Genomic DNA, 22,516 nt, shown 5'->3' on the forward strand with positions numbered 1-22,516 from the left:
ACAGGATTCATATAGTTGCATACAAAATATTTCATACACAAATGCGTAAGTTAAATAACATACAATGCTAAAGTAACTAGAATAGTCAAACTACAATAAAAACATATGCATGAAAATTTGTTGGCTCATTTATATTATTTAGTGAGAGTTACATCCATGTATAAATCATTGAAAGCCACTAGCCCCAATATTGGAACATTACAGTCAACACCGCTTGCTCCTCCAAAGAGATGTACCCACTCTACACTTTGGAGAAGCCAAGGCTTGTCACAATACTCTCCAAGCCTTCTAAAAAAATGCCTAGCCAAAATTTTGGCTCCCAAAATCCCCTGTTATGAGTTATGAGTTTCTATATATAACAAAGCGTGGGGTGACCCTTGACATTCCCCTTTGACTCTTTGACTACCCTCATGACTCTTCACATTACATAGTGACAATTCACATTCCACTAATGACACTTGGAATTTCACTTACAATATATTTACATGTAATAATACAATTTCCACATATACCCATGTGGGACAAAATAGGATTGAGTCAGCATAACAAGACAAACATCATTACTTGGGGTCTTGAGGAAATACCAACTTGGCAACATCCTCTTGATGGTCTTCAGTGACAAACCAATACCAATCTTGGTACTATGTTATTGTGTCCCCGTACTGTTTACTGATGTCTTTCTCAAAACAGACTCTTGCCTCCATGGCTTCCAGGTATATGGTTCTATAACATCTGTCCATCTTATCTTGAAGCATGCACAACATTGTCCTGAGTGTGGTTGGACCACCGATGTACTTCTGCATGTTTTATGCACTCAGCTGCAATTCATCGTTGGTGGCCCCTCACATCAACTTTTCTATATACCTGCCGACCTCCAGTAGCACTTGGTTCTTCTTCATGGCTTGAGTGAGGGTTCCTATTGAAGGGATCATGTGTGTCCTCATTATGACATCTAGACTCTTGAACAACCGTGCATATAAAGCCTCAATGCTAGTGATGAGCGAAGGGAGCTTCTCATAATTCCATATCAACATCTGAATTCGTGCTTTGTCTAGCTCTATGTGCAGCTTCATTATCTCCTACAAGTAAAGTGGGGCTCCCTTTCACATCATTGTCCATTCCTATACATGCGTAATAGTAGCGAGTATGTCTTTGAGAGTTTGGGCTATCTTCATGCACTATTGTTGAAAACCATATAGATGGACAATTTCCTTGTGCACGGTGACAAGGTTGCCATATAGTTTCCACATTGTGATCTCAAGAGTTGATACTTTAGCAAGTATCGTTTTTCTCATCTCTGCCATAGCGGATCCTACATATTGTTATGTTCTCTTCCTAGGCCCTTGCAAGTCCATTGTCATCTGATCATTCTCTGCTACAAAGAAATTTACTGTTGAACTCGTGGCTTCTGCATAAGCCTTAAAAACATTGGACATGGAAGCTAGATGTTTTCTAACATCTGACACAATCACTCGTTCCTCTATGTGTGCAGGTGATGTGTGATCATCTGGGAACTGATACTTTATCACCTATAAAATCTTTTTTTGTGACTCATCCAATGACAGATTATACACATCCATCACCAGATCATCATCAAGGAGAACAACCTCTCCTTAATCGCTCAGGACTGGTTCTGATTCTAGAGGTGGCAGAGACTGTGGGACAACCTCTAATGCTCTTGGAATGAGGTCGGTGTCTTGGTCCCGTTGCTCATGTTCCAAATCCATGTCTATTTCTTCAACCATCTGCTCAATCTACTGAGAAAGATTTTGAACCTACACCTTCTCACCCTCTTCTTCATCTACTAGCTACTCTGACTCCTCAACCTGTATAGGTGCAGTTTTCTCTGTCATTGCACCTTTCCTTTCCTCCTGTTCTTGTTTCTGCTTCTCTTCCCTTTCTCTCCTCCATAGCTCCTACTCTTCTTTCATCTTCTTCTATGTTTCCTGCAACTTTCTCTCTGCGTCCTCCAACCTTTTCTTCTCTTTCTTTTTCTATTCTAGTATCCTTTCACATTTTTTCCCCTTCGCCTCTATTTCCAAAAATACTTTCTCAACAAGAGGATCTTCTCTGAACTTCTAGCTTTTCTCAACCTCTAGGTCTTCGGCAATCTTCCTCTTGCCTTTGTCTTATGCTGGTTTGATGCTCACTGTTGTTGTTGTTGCTTCTTCCTATGGTATTACTTCCTATAGAGTTACTTTCCATTCTATAGCCATGTTGACTGGTTCATTAAGCCTAGAGGAGTTGTAGCAATACCTCCAAGGGTCTTCCTCTAGCCAATGACATGCCCCATGGATCCATGGATAATACACCTTCACATAGTGGTTCTTGCATATGCAGTGGGGATCATACAGATTGAAACTCTTGGTGCTGAACTCAAAATTCTTCAAGTCCTCAGCCTCGGCATCCACATCCTTCAAGCTCTGAATCTCATACAATCCAATCCGCAAAGGAAGAGTAGGCCATGGTGCCTTCTTCCTCCTATGTAGTCCTGCTGATAACCCTATGGAGATGTGATATGAAACCTCATTCTTCTATCTACTATCAATCTCCTCCATACGAGTTGTTTCATCATTAGCTACCATAATTCTTCAATCTCCGTTTCCAGCACATCCTTGGATTGTTCCATACTCTGCCACTTACTTCTTTCTTTTTCTATTTGTTTTAGATCGTTTTTTGTTGTTGTCCACTAACTCTTCAATATGTTGTTTTACTCTTTGAAGTTGTCGAATGCTATCACTTGCTCTTTCTTCTATGCTTACTTTTTCTTTGCTTATTCTTGTTTGTTCTTCGCTTATTCTGATTGTCTCCCTTTCATCCCTACCCTCTTTCACGGTTATCTCTTTCTGCATTAAATCCTAACTTTCTAGCATTATTTCGAGCAATTGAACATCTCTATTCCATAGATTAAATTCCTCCACATAATCTTCTTATTTCATTTTTATTTGGCTGCTCATTTGCACCAAATTTTCTCCAGCATCTGCAACTAAACCTGCACTCATAAGACAATTGTTAAAATAAAAATCATAAGGCTTTTGCACCTTTTCTTCCTTTGGCAACCATTTAGCTTGCTGCTCTAATTCTTCCTCCTCTGTCAGCACATCAGTATGTTGTTTTGAATTCCCAATAGAATTCACAAGACTATTAGCTAGTCTCTCCTCCACATCATCCGCTCTAATGATGTCTTTCTGATTTTGTCCATTGTAATGAACTCCTTCCTTTGCAATCACACTGTCATACACTGAATCTCCCAGCAAATACTCCAGCAATTCAATTTCTCTGTGAAAATTCATAAGTACTTCATCATTACTTATGTTTCCTGCATTTATACACAAATTATCAATCTGAAAATTACAAGGTTCAACAGTCTTAACTGTTGCTTCACATATCAATTCTTCAGACTAAATTTCATCTCCTTTCATAAGAAATTCTTCCTGTGTTGTCACAGATTCAAACATCAATGCATTATTAAATTATTTCTGTTGCAATAATTCATTTCTTTCCTCATTCACAAGACATTATTCATCATTCTTTAATTCAGAGTTTTTATCTTCTAAAAGATACTCTTCCATACTTTTGACAGCTTCAAAAGACTGCTCATCCTCTGCAAAACTTGTAATCACATCAAAATTATTAGATTTAACAATACAAGGTTTTACATTCTCTTGTTGGTCTGCATTTGTCCAACAGTTTAGACACTTCCATTTCCAACTTATCTTCTTTGAGTTTTCCCATAAGATACCTTACTTGCCTCTGTTGTAGCTTCCTCTGTAACTTATGCCACTTCACTAGATTCTTCTTTAATACCCAACCTAATCTCTTGTTTTCCTCTAGTATCATCATCAATACATCGAGTTGTTCTTTCATCTCAGCAATCTCTTTGTCAAGCTCCTCTTGACTCATTCTCTTGTCATTTTCCTTGGCATCCTCCTTCTTCATCTTCCTTCTGTTGTGGTCCTCTTCAAAACCTCCACTATGACTATCACTAGTCATCTTCTTCTCCATATCTATCTTCATGAGCTCCTCACTCATTCACTATGAGTTGCACTAAAGCCTCTACAATAGTAAGTCCTCCTTGCTGCCACTTACCTCACCAAGCTCTCCTTTGTACTTGGTCTTTTGGCAAGCCCTTGGTTCTCTATCTTTGGAACCTCCTTTTGATCACTTCTCTCTGCTCCTTGTAGGCTTCAACTCATCTGCATCTTCTTAAGAACACAACTGTCCTCTTGTATTTCAATTACCATGAAATACTTCATTCTGACCACCTCTTCTTTCAATTAGAAACTCGTACCAGCTTCTTTCATTACTCAACAATTCTACTCACATCCTTTTGTGGAATTGCCTTTGTGATCTACAACAATACCTCTGCAGTAACAATTCTCCTTCTCGCTACATATGCCTCACTAAGCTTCTCTCCTCTGAGCTCAGCCTGTTAGCACTTCTCTGGTTCTTCCCCCAGAACCAATTCGAACACTCCTCGCTCTAGATTGTTGCAACCTTCTCATCTTATTATGTTGTCACCTATGTATAAATATAAAAACAACACATTCTCCAATCTTCAAATCAAATTAAAACCTTCAAGACCTCTGCATGATCTTGTTCTACCATTTACCTATACTTTGAATGGATTGTCCTCTGTTTCTTGCATCTGCAAGTTCTACCAATATTCTGCTATACCTTACCTTTGTATGCTTACTGTTTTTCAGATTAGAATCTGATCTCCCTTGCCTGCTTACACATCACCATTCACCTGTATACGCACCTTCAGAATATAACTCTGTTCTAAACTCTTTTCAAAGAAATTTTCACACAAAATTTCTTTGTGTTGCCTTAATACCAAACGTTTCAATCACAATTCTTCTCTGATACCACTTTGACGCAAGAAACCCCTTGCATACCCACAGTTTGCATATAGAATGCAAAATCCTATTTGTCCCAAGAATTTCAACTCAGTTTCGAGTCTGAATCCTCATTACTTAATGGTTAAGGCCCCTTTTTATTAAAACTCTACGCAATAATTTATGATGAACCACAGTCTAGCCCTTCATTCATTCCTTTCTATTGGGACTTTGTTTAACCCTCATAACATTCACATATAACTTTAATTAACCCTTTGTTAAACCTTAATGCTCGCACATATATAACCTTAATGCCGCACATATATATAACCTTCCCCACTCTTTATCCATTGGTTATATTTGGACTTTCCACATAAAACCATCTATCGGCACTTCATTTCTATTATGAATCTTTTATAATAGAAATCATGCAAAACACACATAACCATACATTTTCCCACTTATTCCTCATCTCTGCACCTTTCTCGAGGCTTAGATTTATCACAATTGTAATCCTCCTTTCGCACCACACTAACACACAACCCTTTATCGCATTTGATATGCGATAACGCAATCAGATTCCAAATATAACACAACTGCACCTATAGCCTTCTCGGGTCCACTCTTATCACTTTTTGCAATATTTATCAGCTCGCTCCATCGTGTATCGCATGTCATATTGGTTGTTAATGGCTAAGGTCTATCTCCCATGGATATTTGTGATGCGATCAAATCTCCAATCGCATCGGACATCGCAATCGCATTACTTATGGCCCAAGGTTAATTCCTCCCATTGGACTATTGCAATGTGGGATTCTGTAGCAATCCTCCAGCGTTGATCCAATCACTCGATCCAACAGTCAGCAATGATTCTGCATATCACAATCGCAATTCCCTTAAGGTCGATTCATTCACTTACTTGACAAGTTGCGATGCGATATTCATAACTCCATTCCATGCGACTTGATCTCATACTTTGATCTGATAGATCCAACGGTGCCTGTGCATTAACACTTCATTCTTTCATTCTTTTTTCCAATTGGGTTTTACGCCATTTCTCCAATGTTCCTCTGTGGCTTCGATTATTTCAGTGGTTCTTTGTCCTTCCACTGTTCCGTTGCACGACTCCCTTCTGAGCTTAGTTCTATGTGTTCCTTTAATCACGATCGTTCCAAACATCACTTTGGGTATACAATCGGTTCACGCTCCATTATGATCCTCTATATTGTTCGTCGTCTTTGTGTTATATTCTGTTGAACTTCACCTGCATATATATATTATACAGAATCATTAATACTTGCATAATTTATCTTTCAACACTCAAATTGCACACTTATACAGTTTTAGAATCAACCTCTGTATATATAAACACATAGTTATACAATTTCTCTATCTTTGGCCTGATCTTCTAATGTCAATGGCCTCTGTTTACAATTTTCCCGTAGGATTATAGTCACACCTCTACTCTTTAACTATCTTAATTATCTAACCTATCCAACCTCTCTAACCCCTGATTATGCCTTTTAGGCTTACATTTATACAAAAGGATTCTAAAACCAATTCCTGTTTTAGATCCATAAACCTCTCAAAAAAATCCTAAAATCTCTTCCTCATCCCTAAGGATCCTCTTTAATCCTCAAAATCATGAACTAACTCCTAATCTGAGTTTTAAAATTAATTATCAAATCCCTCAATCTCTCAACTATCCTAAATCTCTCATATTCTCCTACATTCGAGAATAATTACAAATATGTCTCACAATATTCAATTAAATCCTATTCTCATTAAAATCACTCAAAAGCCTAAATAATTACATTAATTCACACTTAGGAAACCAACTTCCTTGGAAACACCATACCCCTATGTCTTACTAAATTACAATGATATTGTTGAGCTAATTGCACCTGCATCACAAGGTCATTAGCATCGTCATCATCATTGTCATTGTAACCCCCATCGTATTTATCATCATTATCATTATTACCATAATCACAATTCATTTCAGCATCATCATCTCCATTATGATCATCATCATAATTATTGACATTGTCATCAGTTGTTCATAATTGTCAATGTCATAAGAAATAGCATCAATGCAAAAAATATGATGAGTGTTAGAAAAGGGATGCAAAAGTGAACAAAAAAATGGGGCAACAATAGATGTAAAATTGGATGAAGAGTGGAAACAACATAAGTAGATGTAAAAAAAGATAGAAAAACTGACACAAAAGTGGATGAAAAGGTAGATGCAATAGCTGATGCAAACTTGGACACAAAATAGGATGCAAATGTGGATGCAAAAGTGGAAGAAAACATGGGTGCAATAGTGGGCATAAAACTTAGCATGAATTGTGGTGAAACAAATGTGGATACACCAACAAATGAAAAAAAGGACCAAAACTTGGATGCAAAAAGGAGGCAAAAATGGATGTATACATGGACCAAACATGGGTGCAATAGTGCACACAAAATTAGATGCAAAATTGGACGCATCAGAAATGGATGTAAAAGTAGATGCAAAATGGGATGCAAAAAGCATAAACAATATTTGATGCAAACTTGGACACAAAAGAGGATGCAAAAGTGGATGCAAATGTGGGTTGCAATGGTAGGCACAAGATATGGCACAAATTGTGGCACAAAAAAAGTGGATGTAATAACAGACACAAAAAAAGATGCAAACTTAAATGCAAGACAAGATGCAATAAGGGATGTAAAAGTGGATGCAAACATGGGTGCAATATGAGAAACAAAATTGGATGAAAAAAATGGATGCAATGGAAGTATATTCAAAATAAGATACAAAATGAGACGCAAAACCCAACATAAAAGTGGATGCAAAAGTAGATGCAATATTTGATGCAAAACATGATGTGAAGATGGATGCAAAATTGGAAGAAAACATGGGTACAACAGTAAGTGAAAAACATGACACAAATTGTGGCACAAAAAAAGTGGATGTAATGATAGATGCAAAAAAGGAAGCAAATGAATATGCAAAAGAAAATGGAAAAATGGATACAAAAGTGGATGTAAACATGGGTGCAACAAGATGCAAAATACGATGCAACAAAATTCGATGAAAAATTAGATGCAATATGAAACACAAAACCTGATGCAAATCTTGATGCATAAGTGGATACCAAAAGGGATGCAAAAATATATACAAAATTCGATGAAAACCTAGATGTATATGAGGATGCAATCATGGATGCAAAATTAGAAGAAAAAACGGGTGCAAAGGAAGGTGCCAAACTAGGTGCAAATTATGGCACAAGAAAGTTGGATGCAATAGTGGACACAATAACAGATGAAAAAGAGGATGTAAATATGTATGAAAAACAGATGCAAAAGTGGATGCAAAAAAAGTAGATGAAAAACTAGACACAAACCTCGATGCAAAACTCGGTGCAAAGGGATGCAAAAAATGAGGCAAAAATGGATGAAAAAATTGATTTAAAAAATGATGCAAAAGAGGATCCAAGAGAAGATGAAAAAGTTCATGCAAGTGTAGGTGCAAAAAGTGGATGGAATAGAGGATGCAAAAGTTGGTGAAACAAAATTAGTTTCCAAACTTGTTGCAAAACATGGTGCAAACGGTGACACAAAACTTTGCATAAAGCCTAGCGTAAAACCTGGTGTAAAACCTCGATGCATAAAGCCTAGTGCAAAACTCGGTGCAAGCTTTGCATCAAGTTTTGCACCATATTTGACAAATGGACAAATAACACCAAAAATGGGCTCTAGACACAAAAAAGGAAGCAAAAAGGGACGTTAATCACAGGGTTTTGTTGTAGTGTGTTAAGAATGATTCATGTGCATTTTGTCAGCATCTTCAAGATTCTCATCGTATGTCGGTTGGTAAGAGTGGGTGGCTAGAGTCATCTAGAAATTCGTCATCATCATCTAAAGCAGAAAAGGTGGATGGCAACTTCAAGGAGGTAATAAGCATCTCAAGTTCAAATCGTTCTATTTATGTTCATAACACATCTTTTGTATCATTTGAACAACATATTAGAGGAATTTGTATGAAGCTGCTATATAAGATGGGTTATGAAGGAGGGGCCTCAACATCAATGGCCAATGGATCACTAATCCAAGCATGGTGAACGAGAGACCAAAATATCAAGGATTGAGATATGGTCAAAGAGAGTTTGGAGAATGCTCTAAACTGTTAGAGACAAACCAGTCATCAGAGGATGATATGTCACACCAAGATGGTTCTGGAAATGTTCATTTGTCTCTTAAGAGAGATGAATGCTTCAAAGGACCTTGCATGTCATCTTCCAATCCACATCGTCAAAGCTACAACCTAAGGGGCAGGTATAAATCTCATGGGTGTTTTCAAAATGTTGGTAATTTTGACTATTTGTTGGACATGTATCCTTGATGCAATTTTTGTGATGCAGTTGACCATTGTGTGGTTGTTTGTGAGCAATGCATGGTAATGGTCAAAAGAATGGAGAAAATTCTTGGCATCAAGCATGAAGAACCTCCTTCACATTTGAAGACTTCCTTCTTGGTAAGCAAGAGAAAGTACTTTGTACCCATTGCAAGATGCATGGGCATGGCAATGGACGATGTTGGAAACTAAATCCAAAGCTTTGTTCCAAGAAGGATAAGGAGGTTATGAAAACCAATGCAAGGGGAGAAAGAGGTGGAAAAGAGGACTCGCAATGTTCCTAAGGCAACCTTCAAAGTAAAGTAGATGCAAAAATAGAACCCATAATCCTAGGAGAGGGAAATATTGAGTAGATTGTTTGTATAGTTTATTTCTTTGTAAATTGTAAATTTTGGTTGTTGTCATTACCTGTTTTGGGTACTTTTGTAAAGTGAACAAGAATAATCACTATGAGCAAGAAGTATGTTTTTTTCATTGACATGTTATGTGTTGGCTTGTTTTTAAGTCCAAATTTTTAAGGAATTTTAGGATGTATAATGTTTGCCATCCAAGTTTGTCTATAGTTTGTCATGTACTCACCGATGCAAGTGTTCAAGATGAAACGTGTTGTGAATAGAATATTTTTTAAATATTGTACAAGAAATGACTATGTTTTTGTAGGCAAAGCCAATTATGTCATTGAATTTTTGCAGCAATGTACTTTTGTGTACAAGATTAGTTTGAGGACATTAAAGCAGTGCATGAAAGGCATTGTATTGCTTCTGATTTCCAAATGGAAAGTCAAGTTTCTCTTCAAAAATGGAACTTCAAGATGAAGTTGTTTTAGCCATGAAAGATTGGTTTAAAGAGAATGTCTATGTTCCACTCATCAGTTTTTTGTTCTTACATTAGTAATAAGAATTTTGGCTCGACTCTTAATAGGATGGTAGGTCTTCACGAAGAAGATAGTTGAAGTACCTTGATTGGATCTTGAAGGGAACCAATTGAAAATAGATCATATGAGGATTGATTTTGGGAATTTTTGAGTTTCAGCCTCATTTATTTACTAGGAGAAGTAAACTTTTGGAGTCCAAAAGTTCCTAGTGGGGAGGTATGATCCAGTGATCAAATTTTAACTCAAAAATGAAAGTGCCCAAAATATTTTTAAACTAGCGTCAAGTTGAAGTGTTCGTCATTCGAAATCCAACGACAATTGTTTCACCTCAATCTGATGCTATATGACAAAGTTATGATGTTCTGAATTTCTCAGGCAACGGCTAGAAAATTAACATGTTTGTTGATTGTTCTGTTGATGGGTAGTCGTATTGTTGACATCAGTAGGTCTACTATGTAGGTACAGACCAATGAGGACTTTCCAAGTGGAATCCTCATGCAGGGAAGGATGGCTCAATTTGATTGGTCGAATTTTTGTGTGGTGGTCCAAAGAGGGTATTCCACGTGGCCCAGCCAAAGGTTGCCACGTGGCACCCCATGGATGCTTAAAATTTTGGCAAGGGTTGGATAACCTCATTTAGGTTCAAGCACATGACCTTCATCGACCAAGTCTAGCGCCTTACCACTACACCTTCATGGTGGTTCTTAACCCCTAAGGGCTCCATCACTATATAAATTTTATATTGGCGCATGTTTTGGAGGAGGGGTCAAGTGCTCAACCCCCGCCCTCGGTCACCTGCTCCATATGACCTCAGTGCAAAAGGTTTGGGGCTCAGGGACCAACCCCTTCACTTATTCACTAGTCCACTACACAAGACCATATGCAGAGCCAAAACGAGTGCCGATGGAGCAGGGGCTTGGGTTTAGCCCTATCCCATGGTCTTTTCAACCTGTAAGGGATCATTGCGAGGTGCTTCGGCAGGGAGAATTTTATGGAGACCAAACCCAGGCTATATGGCCTTGTATATGACCCTGGCGTAAGGCAAGAGGGATTCAGTGGTAAGGGCAGGTCATTAGCCCAACCCTCATCCCCATGAGTGTCTATAAGACTATAGGCCTGACGGTTAAGGGCCTAGGCCAGCGGGGGTGGGTGGTTAGGCCCAGCCTGCAACCTTATGCGCCCACATGAACATAATTTTCAGCATAAGGGTTATTGGAAATTTTAATGATCCGATAAATTGCACCTTCGGCCGGTGAATTTCTCGCCTCTGTAGTGGAACATAGGGTGGATTTGTTGCTTTGTTAGACAGTTTATCGAGTTTGTAGGATGGATAAGAGAGGAGTAGTTTTTAGAGCTTGTTAGAGCCATAACTTGAAGCTTTTTTGGCCTTTTGGAGATCAATAAGAGTCCAGATAGGTGTTTATGGACATTCTGGATCCAATGGTGACCTTCATTTATTGATCTAAGCACATCTGAAGAGACTTTTTGTAGGTTCAAGTCCATGGGTGTATGGATCAATCATTTTTTTGGAGCAGTGATTAAAGGTGTTTGATCATGGAGAAGGCCTTATAGGGTTTTTCTTACCTTCAGAAGTTTACTGCAATAGCTATGACTTGTAGAGTGTAGCTCATTTTATCTTTTCTCACTATGTATTGTTGAGGAAGGCTTTCTTTATGTACCTCAATCTAGAATTGAAGTATGTGTATGGTCATGTATGCTCATTTTCAGATGGAGTATTGGGTCTTTGTAAGATACACCTTTTATTGCTAATGGTTTCATGACTGATTGTAGGTTGTCATGTTATTTATAGTGAGAGTTCTTTGCAAGAGAATGTTTCCTTGAAGGAGAAACTAGCCACTTGTTTTATCAGCAAACTTTATGTACTCTTTTTCACTAAATATATGGAGCGGTCTAGTTATGTTGGCAGGCTCGAAGATGTAGCCAAGGAGGGGTGAAATCTGTTACCAAATTATTTGTTGTTTCTCTTCATGAATGCTTATATGACATAAATGATGAGATATCACTTATGTTTTAATTTTACATGAGAAACCTACTCATAGTCCTTGAAGATAACTTTGAAAACCTATTTACATAAGACCCATTTTTACTTGCAATGTGTTAGAGGACAATAAATTTTTAGGAAGGTGAAGCTCTCCTCCAATTTTTAGATCAATTGGTATCAGAGCAAGGCTCGACCAAGTTGCAATAATGGGCAAGAAGTCCTAGAGATTGAGGAGATGAATTTGGCTCTTCGAATTGAGGACATTGAATTGGGAAGAATGCTTGAAATTGTTGGAGAGGAAAAGAGGCATATGCACCTTCAATTGCAGCATAAGCTTGAGGAACAAGTTAATGAGAGTTATACTCCAGTGACATCAAATGAAACCTACAAAAGTGAAGCCAATATGTGGGCATGGTTCAAACAGAGGTTGTGGATATTATGTGGAGAATGATGCATGTGCATTTTGTTAACATCTTCAAGATTCTCATCATATGCCAGTTGGTAAGAGTGGGTGGCTAGAGTCATCTACAAAGTTTTCATCATCATCTGAAGTAGAAAAGGTGGATGGAAATTTCAAGGAGCTAATAAGCATCTCAAGTTCAAATCCTTCTATTTATTTTCATAACACCTCTTTTGTAGCATTTGAACAATGACTAGAGGAATTGGTATGAATCTTCTATCTAAGATGGGTTATAAAGGAGGAGGCCTCAACATCAATGGCCAAGGGATCACTAATCCAATCATGGTGAATGAGAGACCAAAATATCAAGGATTTGGATATGGTCAAAGAGAGTTTGGATAATTCTCTAAACTATTAGAGTAAAATCATTCATCATAGGATGATATGTCACACCAAGATGGTTGTCACAATGTTCATTTGTCTCTTAAGAGATATGAATGCTTCAAAGTGTTAATTTTTTTCAAATGCAATCAAATTCCACATTTGATAGCTAATATGTTTAATATAGTGATTTCATTAGATTCCTCTTTTCAAGAGGACCAAAATAGACCTAAAGATCACCCAATTTGGTCAAGCAGAAGTTGATTTTTGAATTATTTTATTCATATATGTATTATGGAATGGGTCAACCCTAACCACATGTGTAACTGCTTAGGTTGGCCTCAACCCCAAGTGGACCCTCATGAAAGCCTATTAATAGAAGATACCTCAAGCTCATTTCGACACATTTATCAAGCCATATTCTCTTCTCTTATTGTCTTGGATCGCACAAGTCTATCGGAGGAAAGTTCGCGCAAGGGTATGAAATCTTAAGGTCGAAGCTCGCACTGATCTCAGTTTTCTGGATCTTAGATGCTAGCACAGAACTGGACATTTTAGTCCCTGGACACTGGGACACAGTGGTCCTAATGGTGTTCATGGAACCTTGGATGTTGGCACAGTGTGTTATGGGAGCATCCAGGGCTTAAGGGTCAAATCGGGCTGTATTAATCCCTGGACGCTCAGACAGAGTGGTCTTGAGAGCATCTAGACTGCCATAAACGCTCACACACTAGCCTTATGAGAGCATCCAGGGCTTGAGGCAGACCTAAGTATGTTTGACCCTGTACACCCTCATCCAATTCACTTAGGATCATCCAGATCTGTTCTGAACACAATCATCTATTCAAGCGAAGAGTGTCCATATCTGTTATAGATGCTCACATAGCTTCTCATGCCTGCATCCAGGACTCAAAGATGATATTTATGTATTTTGAAGATTCCTCTCAATGACAACGGTATCCAGCAATTGACTACAGTCAATGATAGCACATTACAACCACCAGAATAAGGGTTTTGATTATAAGCATGATTAGATTTGTTTCATGGATATCATAGTTGTTTTGTTGCATAGATAAAGTTATGTATCATTGTACTCTCTTTTTCTGAATCATTTGATGAAAATCTAAGAAGAAGAAGATTTGCAATGGTTTTCTTCATAGTGGGTTTCGCCATGGTCTCAGACTAATCATGGCATCTCTATGTCTGTGCATGCTTTCTTCTATTATTCCTTTATGTTTCGTTGCATTGATGATGATGATGTTTTTCTTTCTATATACTTGCATGTGCTGCTGGATAATGTTGTTGATTTGAATAATGTAATGATGATATGGGGTGAACTTAATGTATTAATGAAGAAATGCAATTATAAAAGAAAAGAACAATGTAGCCCTATGAAAAATTAACGCAAAGGACCTTGCATGCCATCATCCGGTCCACATCATCAAAGTTGTAGCCTAAGGGACAGGGATAAATCTTATGGGTGTTTTCCAAATGTTGGTAATTTTGACTATTGTGGAACATGTATCCTTGCACTTTTTGTGATGAAATTGACGATTATGTGGTTGTTTGTGAGAAATGTAAGGTCATTGTCAAAATAATGGGGAAAATTATTGGCATCAAGCATGAAGAACCTCCTTCACATTTGAAGACCTCCTTGTCGGTAAGAAAGAGAAAGTAATTTTGTACCCACTGCAAGATGCATGGGCATGGGAATGGACGATGTTGGAAACTACATCTAGAGATTTGTTCCAAGAAGGATGAGGAGTTTATGAAAACCAATGCAAGGGAAGCAAGAGGTGGAAAAGAGGACTTGCATTGTTCCTAAGGAAACCTTCAAATCAAATTAGATCCAAAAAGAGAACCCATAAGCCTAGGAGAGGTAAATATTGGGTAGATTATTTGTATAGTTTGTTTCTTTGTAAATTGTAAATTCTTGTTGTTTTCGTTATCTTTTTTGGGTACTTTTGTAAAGTGAAAAACAATAATCACTATGAGGAACAAGTACATTTTTTTCATTGACATGTTATGTGTTGTCTTGTTTACAAGTCCAAATGTTTAAGGACTTTTACGACGTATAGTGTTTGTGATCCAAGTTTGTCTACAGTTTGTCATGTACTCACCAATGCAAGTGTTCAAGATGAAACTTATTGTGAATAGAATCTTTGTTAAATATTGTACAAGAAATGGCCATGTTTTTGTAGGCAAAGCCAATTATGTCATTGAATTTTTATGTGGTGGTCCAATTATGTCATTGAATTTTTATGTGTACATGGTAGGATGGCTCAATTTGATTGGTCGAATTTTTATGTGGTGGTCCAATAAGGGTATGCCATGTGGCCCAACCAAAGGCTGTCACGTGGCACCCCGTGGATGGTTAAAATTTTGGCAATGGTCGGACAGCCTCAGCCAAGTTTGAACACATGACCTGCATAAACCAAGTGTAGCACCTTACCAATGCCCTCACGGTGGTTCTTAACCCCTAAGGGCTTCAGCGCTATATAAATTTTATATTGGTGCATGTTTTGGAGGAGGGGTCGTGTTCTCAGCCCCGACCCCCAGTCACCTACACCATACGACCTCAATGCAAAAGGTTTTGGGCTCGGGGACTAGCCCTAACCCCTGGTCACTAGTCCACTGCACAAGACCATAAGCGGAGCCAAAACAAGTGCCAACGGAGTTGGGGCTTGGGTTTATCCCTATCCCATGGTATTTTTGCCCTGCATGGGACCATGGCAAGGTGCTTCGAAGGTGAGAATTTTATGGGGACTAGCTGTTGTAGGGAAAAGTATCCGACTCGGATGACCCTATCCCACTCTAAGGGTGATATTACCTTAGCAACAACTGTAAAACAAACTACTTAAGGTTTACTTCTTTATGAAAGCAAAAGAGAATGGAGAAATGCACTAACCGTTGCCTTGCGCTTAATGTCGAATCCAAACTCTTCTCTTTGGCTGCTTGCTCCCAGCTCTTTGCTCTTTTGCTGGCCCAGCTACAATGAGATCCTGCAAAATAACAAAGAAGGAAACTACAAGAAGCATGCAATCATAACTGGTTTAAGGATTAGTGTAAACCAAACATGCAATTATCACAATATATTATTGAAACAAGAGCACATAGAAGAACCTCAATAGCTTTTATTAATGAAGAAGTAAAGGTTCTGAGAGTATTACAACCATTGAAGGCTCCAATCCAGCAACACCTCCCAGCAGAAAGAATTTCTCCTCTTCACCTCTCTCAAACAATCACCCAATAGCTCTATAGTGAAACCAACAGCATATCATTACTTTGCACCAAATTCCAGCCTCCTGAGCTCATAGGAGAGAGCTCAATATATAGATGAATTGAGAAAGGATGAGTCAGCTTGCAACTGATGTGTAGCTGCCTTGTGTCCTCTCTCTCTTCAGTTAATCTTTAGTTGATCTTCAGTTCTTGAGTCCACTTGGAGAACCTTGCTTCCACTTGGAGAAACAGAGCCTCTGACTCATCACAAGGCGAAATACCTGATCCAAGTGTCATTTTTGGAAGATTCCAGAGCAATGACTCAGTGTGCCACTTGTCCCATCTCGCTCAGCGCAGGTGGCCTTTGTCCCACTTGCTTTGCAACGCAGGTACACCATGGAGCAACTGAGTTTCAACGCAGAAACCTAGTGGAGCACCTGCTTTGATTTCAGGATTGCTTGTTTTTGAGTATTTTCAGGTGGAGAACTGATCTGAGAGTTGTTGGTTTGCTGACCTTGTTCCTCTAGGGGTAAGAACATCATGTTTAGGGAACTTTGGATCCCTTGGATTATTGACAATTCATGTCTGTTGCTGTAAGGCACAAAATTGTCTATAACACTAGCCCCAGACCATATGGCCTTCATGGAAAATTTTAGGGGCTAATTTTCCATGTTTTTTCCAAAAAAAAGATTCGTTAACTTCCTTTTTTCAAAAAAAGATTCACCCAAATTTGTAGTATAAAATTATTTAAACTTAAAGATTACTTACATTTTATAGACACTAAAATCAGTATAAATTTCAATATTTTTATAAAGATATCTCCAAATATTATAGTTTTCATATTATGGACTAGTAAGATTTGTCAAGGTTTCTAAACTTTAAGATAAATTTCCATCCTTAAAATTTTATCTGATGGCCTTATATATGACCCTGGCGAAAGCAAAGAGGGCTTCAGTAGTAAGGGCGGGTTTTTGGCCCAGCCCTCAACCCCATGGGCGCCCATAAGACCATAAACCCAACTGTTAAAGGCCTAGGCTGGCGGGGGTGAGAAGTTAGGCCCAACTCGTGGCCTTATGCGCCCACGTGACCAAAAATTTATGCGTGAGGGTTATTGGATGTTTTAATGGTCCAATAAATTGCACCTTCGGCGGGTGAAATTGTCTCTTCCACAGCAGAAAATAGGGTCGATTTGTAGCTCTATTAGACAGTTTATCCAATTTGTAGGAAAAATTATAGAGAAGGAGTTTTCAAAGCTTGTTAGAGCCATAATTTGAAGAGTTTTTGACCTTTTGGAGCTCAAGAAGAGTCAGGATAGAGGCTTTGGACATTATGGATCCAATGGTGACCTCCATTTGCTCATTGGATCACATATGCAGAGACTTTTTGCATGTTCAAGTCCATGGGTGTATAGATCAATCAGTGTTTTGGAGCAATTCCTGAAGGTGTTTGAAAATGGAGAAGGTCTTGTAGGGGCTTTCTTACCTTCAAAATGTTATTGCAGTAGTTGTGACTTGTAGAGTGTATCTCATTTTGTCTTTTCTCAATGTCTTGTTGCATAAAGCTTTCTTTATGTACCTCAATGTGGAATTGAAGTACTTGTATGGTCATGTATTCTCATTTTCAGATGGAGTATTGGGTCTTTGTAAGATACACCTTTTATTGTTGATGGTTTCATGACTGACTGTAGGTTGTCATGTTGTTTATTGTTAGAATTTTTGTAGGAGAACGTTTCCAAGAAGGGGAAACTAGCCACTTGTTTTATCAGTAAACTTTATGTACTCTTTTTCACTGAATATAAGGAGTGGTCTAGCTATGTTGGTAGGCCTGGAGATGTAGCCCATGAGGGGTGAAATCCATCACCAAATTCTTTGTTTTTTTCTCTTCATGAATGCTTGTATGAGTTAAATGATGACATGTTGCTTATGTTTTAAGTTTACATGAAAAAATAACTCATAGTCCTTGAAGAGACCTTTGAAAACATGTTTTCATAAGACCCATTTTTACTTGCAAAGCGTCAGAGAACGATCACTTTTTAGGAAGGAGAAGCTCTTCTCCAATTTCACATCAGGTTGAAATTAAGTTCCTCCAAGACTGATTAAGATAAAAATGATTAAATAAAGTAAGTTTTTTTCATTATGTTGTTTGACATTACAATAATGACTGCCTAAAATTAATTACCAAAGTAGAAATGAAAGTTTTAAGTTAAATGCAATCTTTTGTTTTTGTAGTAATTAAGACCAACTGTTTACAATAGCAATGCTTACATATTTCAATTTTTCGAAGTGTTGGAACTTGTACTAAGGGTCTACTTAGTATATGACTTGACAACATAAAAAAATAAAAAATAAAAATAAAAAATAAAAAATAAAAAAAATAATGTATGGTGCAATACGAAAATATAGAATCGTTCTCCTTTAATAATGGAATAGCAACAACAAATTATCTCATCAAAGGTGCTTGATGGCATATACAAGGAAGATTGCAAGCATTTCCAATAATGAAAATTAGGTGTGTTGGATCCTAGGTATTTTATACTAATGAATATACTCTCAATAATGATTGATGGCGAGATATAAGGGAGTGTATCTTTCAAAATTTGTATGTAGATATGCTAGAAGCAGCATTAGAAGTTGAAAATAGAGCCATTGAAGTAGTAGAATGGAATCACTAATTTTGGAATGTAAGGATACAATCCATTAAGATATGGAGGAAGGATCAACTTGTAGAAGACTTGGATATGAAATTTCCACTCAAGTTGGGCACTTTTGAAGGGTGTAAATTGGGAAAGAAGCATAGACTTCCCTTCTAAAAACACACAAAAACAAGAGTAGTAGACTAAACCTTCTCATGTAATCATTATTGAGAAAATTGACATTTTTAATACCAAATCAAATTCCAATTTGATTTCTTTGGAAAGCATCTAAATATTTGTTTATATGGGACTATGGGTCGTATAGCTTTTAAGTTTTTTCCTAGTAGTACTTTATTCCTTACTCATGAAAATGGAGTTGTAAAATGGAAGAATAGATCTCTAGTTAAAAGTGTGTGCTTAATAATATTGGATTTTCAAAATTCTATTCAAAATAGCCATCCTCATCAGTGTCCAAAAATGACTTGCACGATGAAAATGCATTAAAATGGACTTGTGACATGAATGCAAGGATTGTGAGAAAATAATAAATAGTGAAAAAATCATGATTCATCTCTCAATATTTTATTACTTCAAATCCAAGAGAAATAGCATACTTATATTCAATTGGTTTAGCAAGGTGCAACTAAAAATCATATCATGCATCCATGCCATAATAAAACACAAATTCATCCATGTTGTTAGACAACGTATGAGATTTTTTTAAATAGTTATACTTTCCAATAAATTTAAAGTAATTTTTGAGAAAATGGTTGATCCTTAAGGATCTCTAGTATGGTTTTGAGGCTTCAATGTTCCTACACGATCTTGCTAAGATATCAACATTTTTACTACAAATTGTGTATTACAATCTATATATATCCTATATTTAGTTCATTTCCAATACCATGACCCTTTCTAGATAGTAAGGTGGGGGCCTCATAATGGCCAACATTCCATAGTTGCACATTCTATTGCAATGAAAAATGATTCCCAATAAATCGTATAAGTGTGTTACAAAGGTCTTATGTGAGGTAATACTAAAGTTTACTACTCCTATCAATCCCTTTGACACTCTTATTAAAGTTATTATAATTTAATTTGAATATTTTGTTCGGAACATAGTGTAAATGGCCTTAGTTGGATTCTCAGTTGGCCATAAAACTGCCAAGAACATGATCCAATCCTAGAATTCTAAGGCTTAGTAGTCAATGGTCGACATGTTTCCTATAATAGAAACTTGATTAAGGGTTTCTTCATGTTTTGATTTTGAGGTGTTCATAGATGCATTGTTATCATAAAGCATGCTCCCTAGTTGTTTAGGAACACCTTCATTGTCGCCACTTATTGAAGTAGAGAATTTTCTGTTGGGGTCATTACTTAACTTCACATCCTTATATGGATTTACTTCCCTTCCCACTCTCCTTAGTTCTAGCACTTTCTAGTGTTCCTAGTGCAAGCCCTTGGTAAATTTGTTTGCCATGGACTTGAGAGAATTTTTTATAAGTGATATCTCAATAAGACCATTTTCCTCTAGGTTTAACTTGTAAGCTAACCTCAAGGAATCAATCATAATTCAAGTGGGTAATAAGGTAATTCACTATCCTTTTGAGATATATGAAATTGTTTAACTCATTTAAATTACAAATCCTAGAACGAAAATTTGAAAACTTTCCTTTCATGGCCAAGCAACCGATGGAAATCTCATACCCTCCATATCCCGAAGCCATTTTGGACTTTTCATTTGTCTCTAAGAGATATGATGTTTAGACTATGTAACCAAATATGGAAATAATGTGAGAAAGCAACTATGGCTTCCCCAACAAGCTAGTGAATTTTCCTTGTTGAAGGCCCATCATAATTAATTCATTATGTGATAAAAAAATTCTTAGGGCACCCCCTATCCTTTCTTTCCACATTATATGAGAGTGCTCTACCATCCTACCCCCTAAGCTTCATTCCAAAATCATGCTCGAAGCAAAAGCAACCAAGAATTTTAAGGCATTTTGTAGTTTTTAATGGGCGTCTTAATTAGGTACAACTTAAGGTGCATTAAACTTTCCTAGGCACATTTAATCTCCCCTTCTACACTTAATAATTTGTTTCTTGGCTTTAATAAGTTCTTAGGAAGGTTAGATATGATTGTCATATCTTGTATGCCTAATATATTTACTATGCATGATATTGAGAATATTTTGTCCAAATTATGAAGGAATCCAACCAAGAGTAAAGCATGGGACCTGTCCCCCACTAAAGGATGACCAATAATTGGTTGGCTTAAGGAAATTATCATTTCTCTATGGTTGCAAAGTCATCACAAATCCAAATCTTTTTGTCTAGGATTTTAAAGGGAAGCTACCCTCTGTTCAAGGAGGCTTCCCCTCAACTATTTTTGTATAAGTAAGGGGCTTGAATAACCAACTGGGGAGTCAAATATTTAAAATATGAATTCAGTTGTAGTGGAGGCATTGGCCTAAGAATTCCAGTGTTGTAATACACTATGTATGAGCATGTTTTCTAACTAATGAGAAGCATTTTTGGTTCCTAGATTGTTCTTTCTTCAGGGACCAGAGCCTCCTTGGTTTAGGACTGACCCGAATGCTTGAGATCCCTCTTTGTACTTTCATTTCTCATGCATTAGTTCAGTTAGTTAATTCTATAATTTCATTTCTAAAAATTATCTTTTGCAGAGTTCGTGAATTAGCTTTCTTACAAGCCTTTTATGCATCTTGTTTTAGTAAATTTAGCACTAGTTATGTTATGAAGTTAAAATAATTTTCCATACATTATTTATATTTATGTTCTTTAGTTGTTCATGCATTTAGGTATTTTGTTATTGCATAAATTCACTATTTTGTAGAGCCACATGAAGCCCTAGAATTAATCCTTTGTTGAAGGAACTCATTCATAATAGCAATAAGGCCATAGGCAAGACCTCTTGACCATCCTTTATCCTTCCCTAAACTTATTTTTCCTTTAAATAACATCTAAAACACATTTTTTTTCTCACTAGACTCCCTTGTGTAGCAAAACAAAGACTACTGTAGCACCTTTCATTTTGCATCACAAACTCACTTAGATTCACATTAGAAGAATGGTTTATCTTCCTTGACATCTTACAACATCCCCAACACCCTGAATATGGAATTTGGAAGCCTAGAGACCTCTTAGATGTAGAAATTTCCCATTGTAGATCAACAGATTATGCAATATATTAAAGCAAAATACAAGATCTACTTCTACAACAAACTTGCGGAAGCTTAATCAATTTTGAGCAAGATCAAATAGATCACATATAACTAAGAATGAGAAAGAAATCACACATGAACACAGAAGAATACTCTGGGGAAAGCCTCAGCTAAAAACCCTGATCTTTGTATTATCATACAATTGGAAACATCTCCAAATTACACAAAGCTTTAGCTCACAAGCTATCCAGCTCTCAGTACAATCCATCTGTTGCTCATAAATAGAATAGACAACACATATGCCTTCCTTCAGTCCTCCAAGCCTCCTATTTCCTTACGTAGTTTCTCCTGGATCCTCTAGCTGCAACCTATGTGATAATCACCTCATACACAACACTGACCTTTGAAATAATTGTGCAATACTGAAGGAGATGATTCCTTCTGCATAAATGAGTTTCCTATATAGGAAAAATCCTCCAACTAATAGTACACTGTCCGTTCCTTTGATCTCAACTGGGTCTCTGACTGAATTGACATGCATGAGTTATTTATGAGAGAATATTCAGTTATCTGGAGTGCAACA

This window comes from Pinus tabuliformis, chromosome 1_2, assembly GCF_031772625.1.
Source record: "Pinus tabuliformis cultivar Carrire ecotype Pingquan chromosome 1_2, CPIR1, whole genome shotgun sequence".
Taxonomy (NCBI): Eukaryota; Viridiplantae; Streptophyta; class Pinopsida; order Pinales; family Pinaceae; genus Pinus; species Pinus tabuliformis.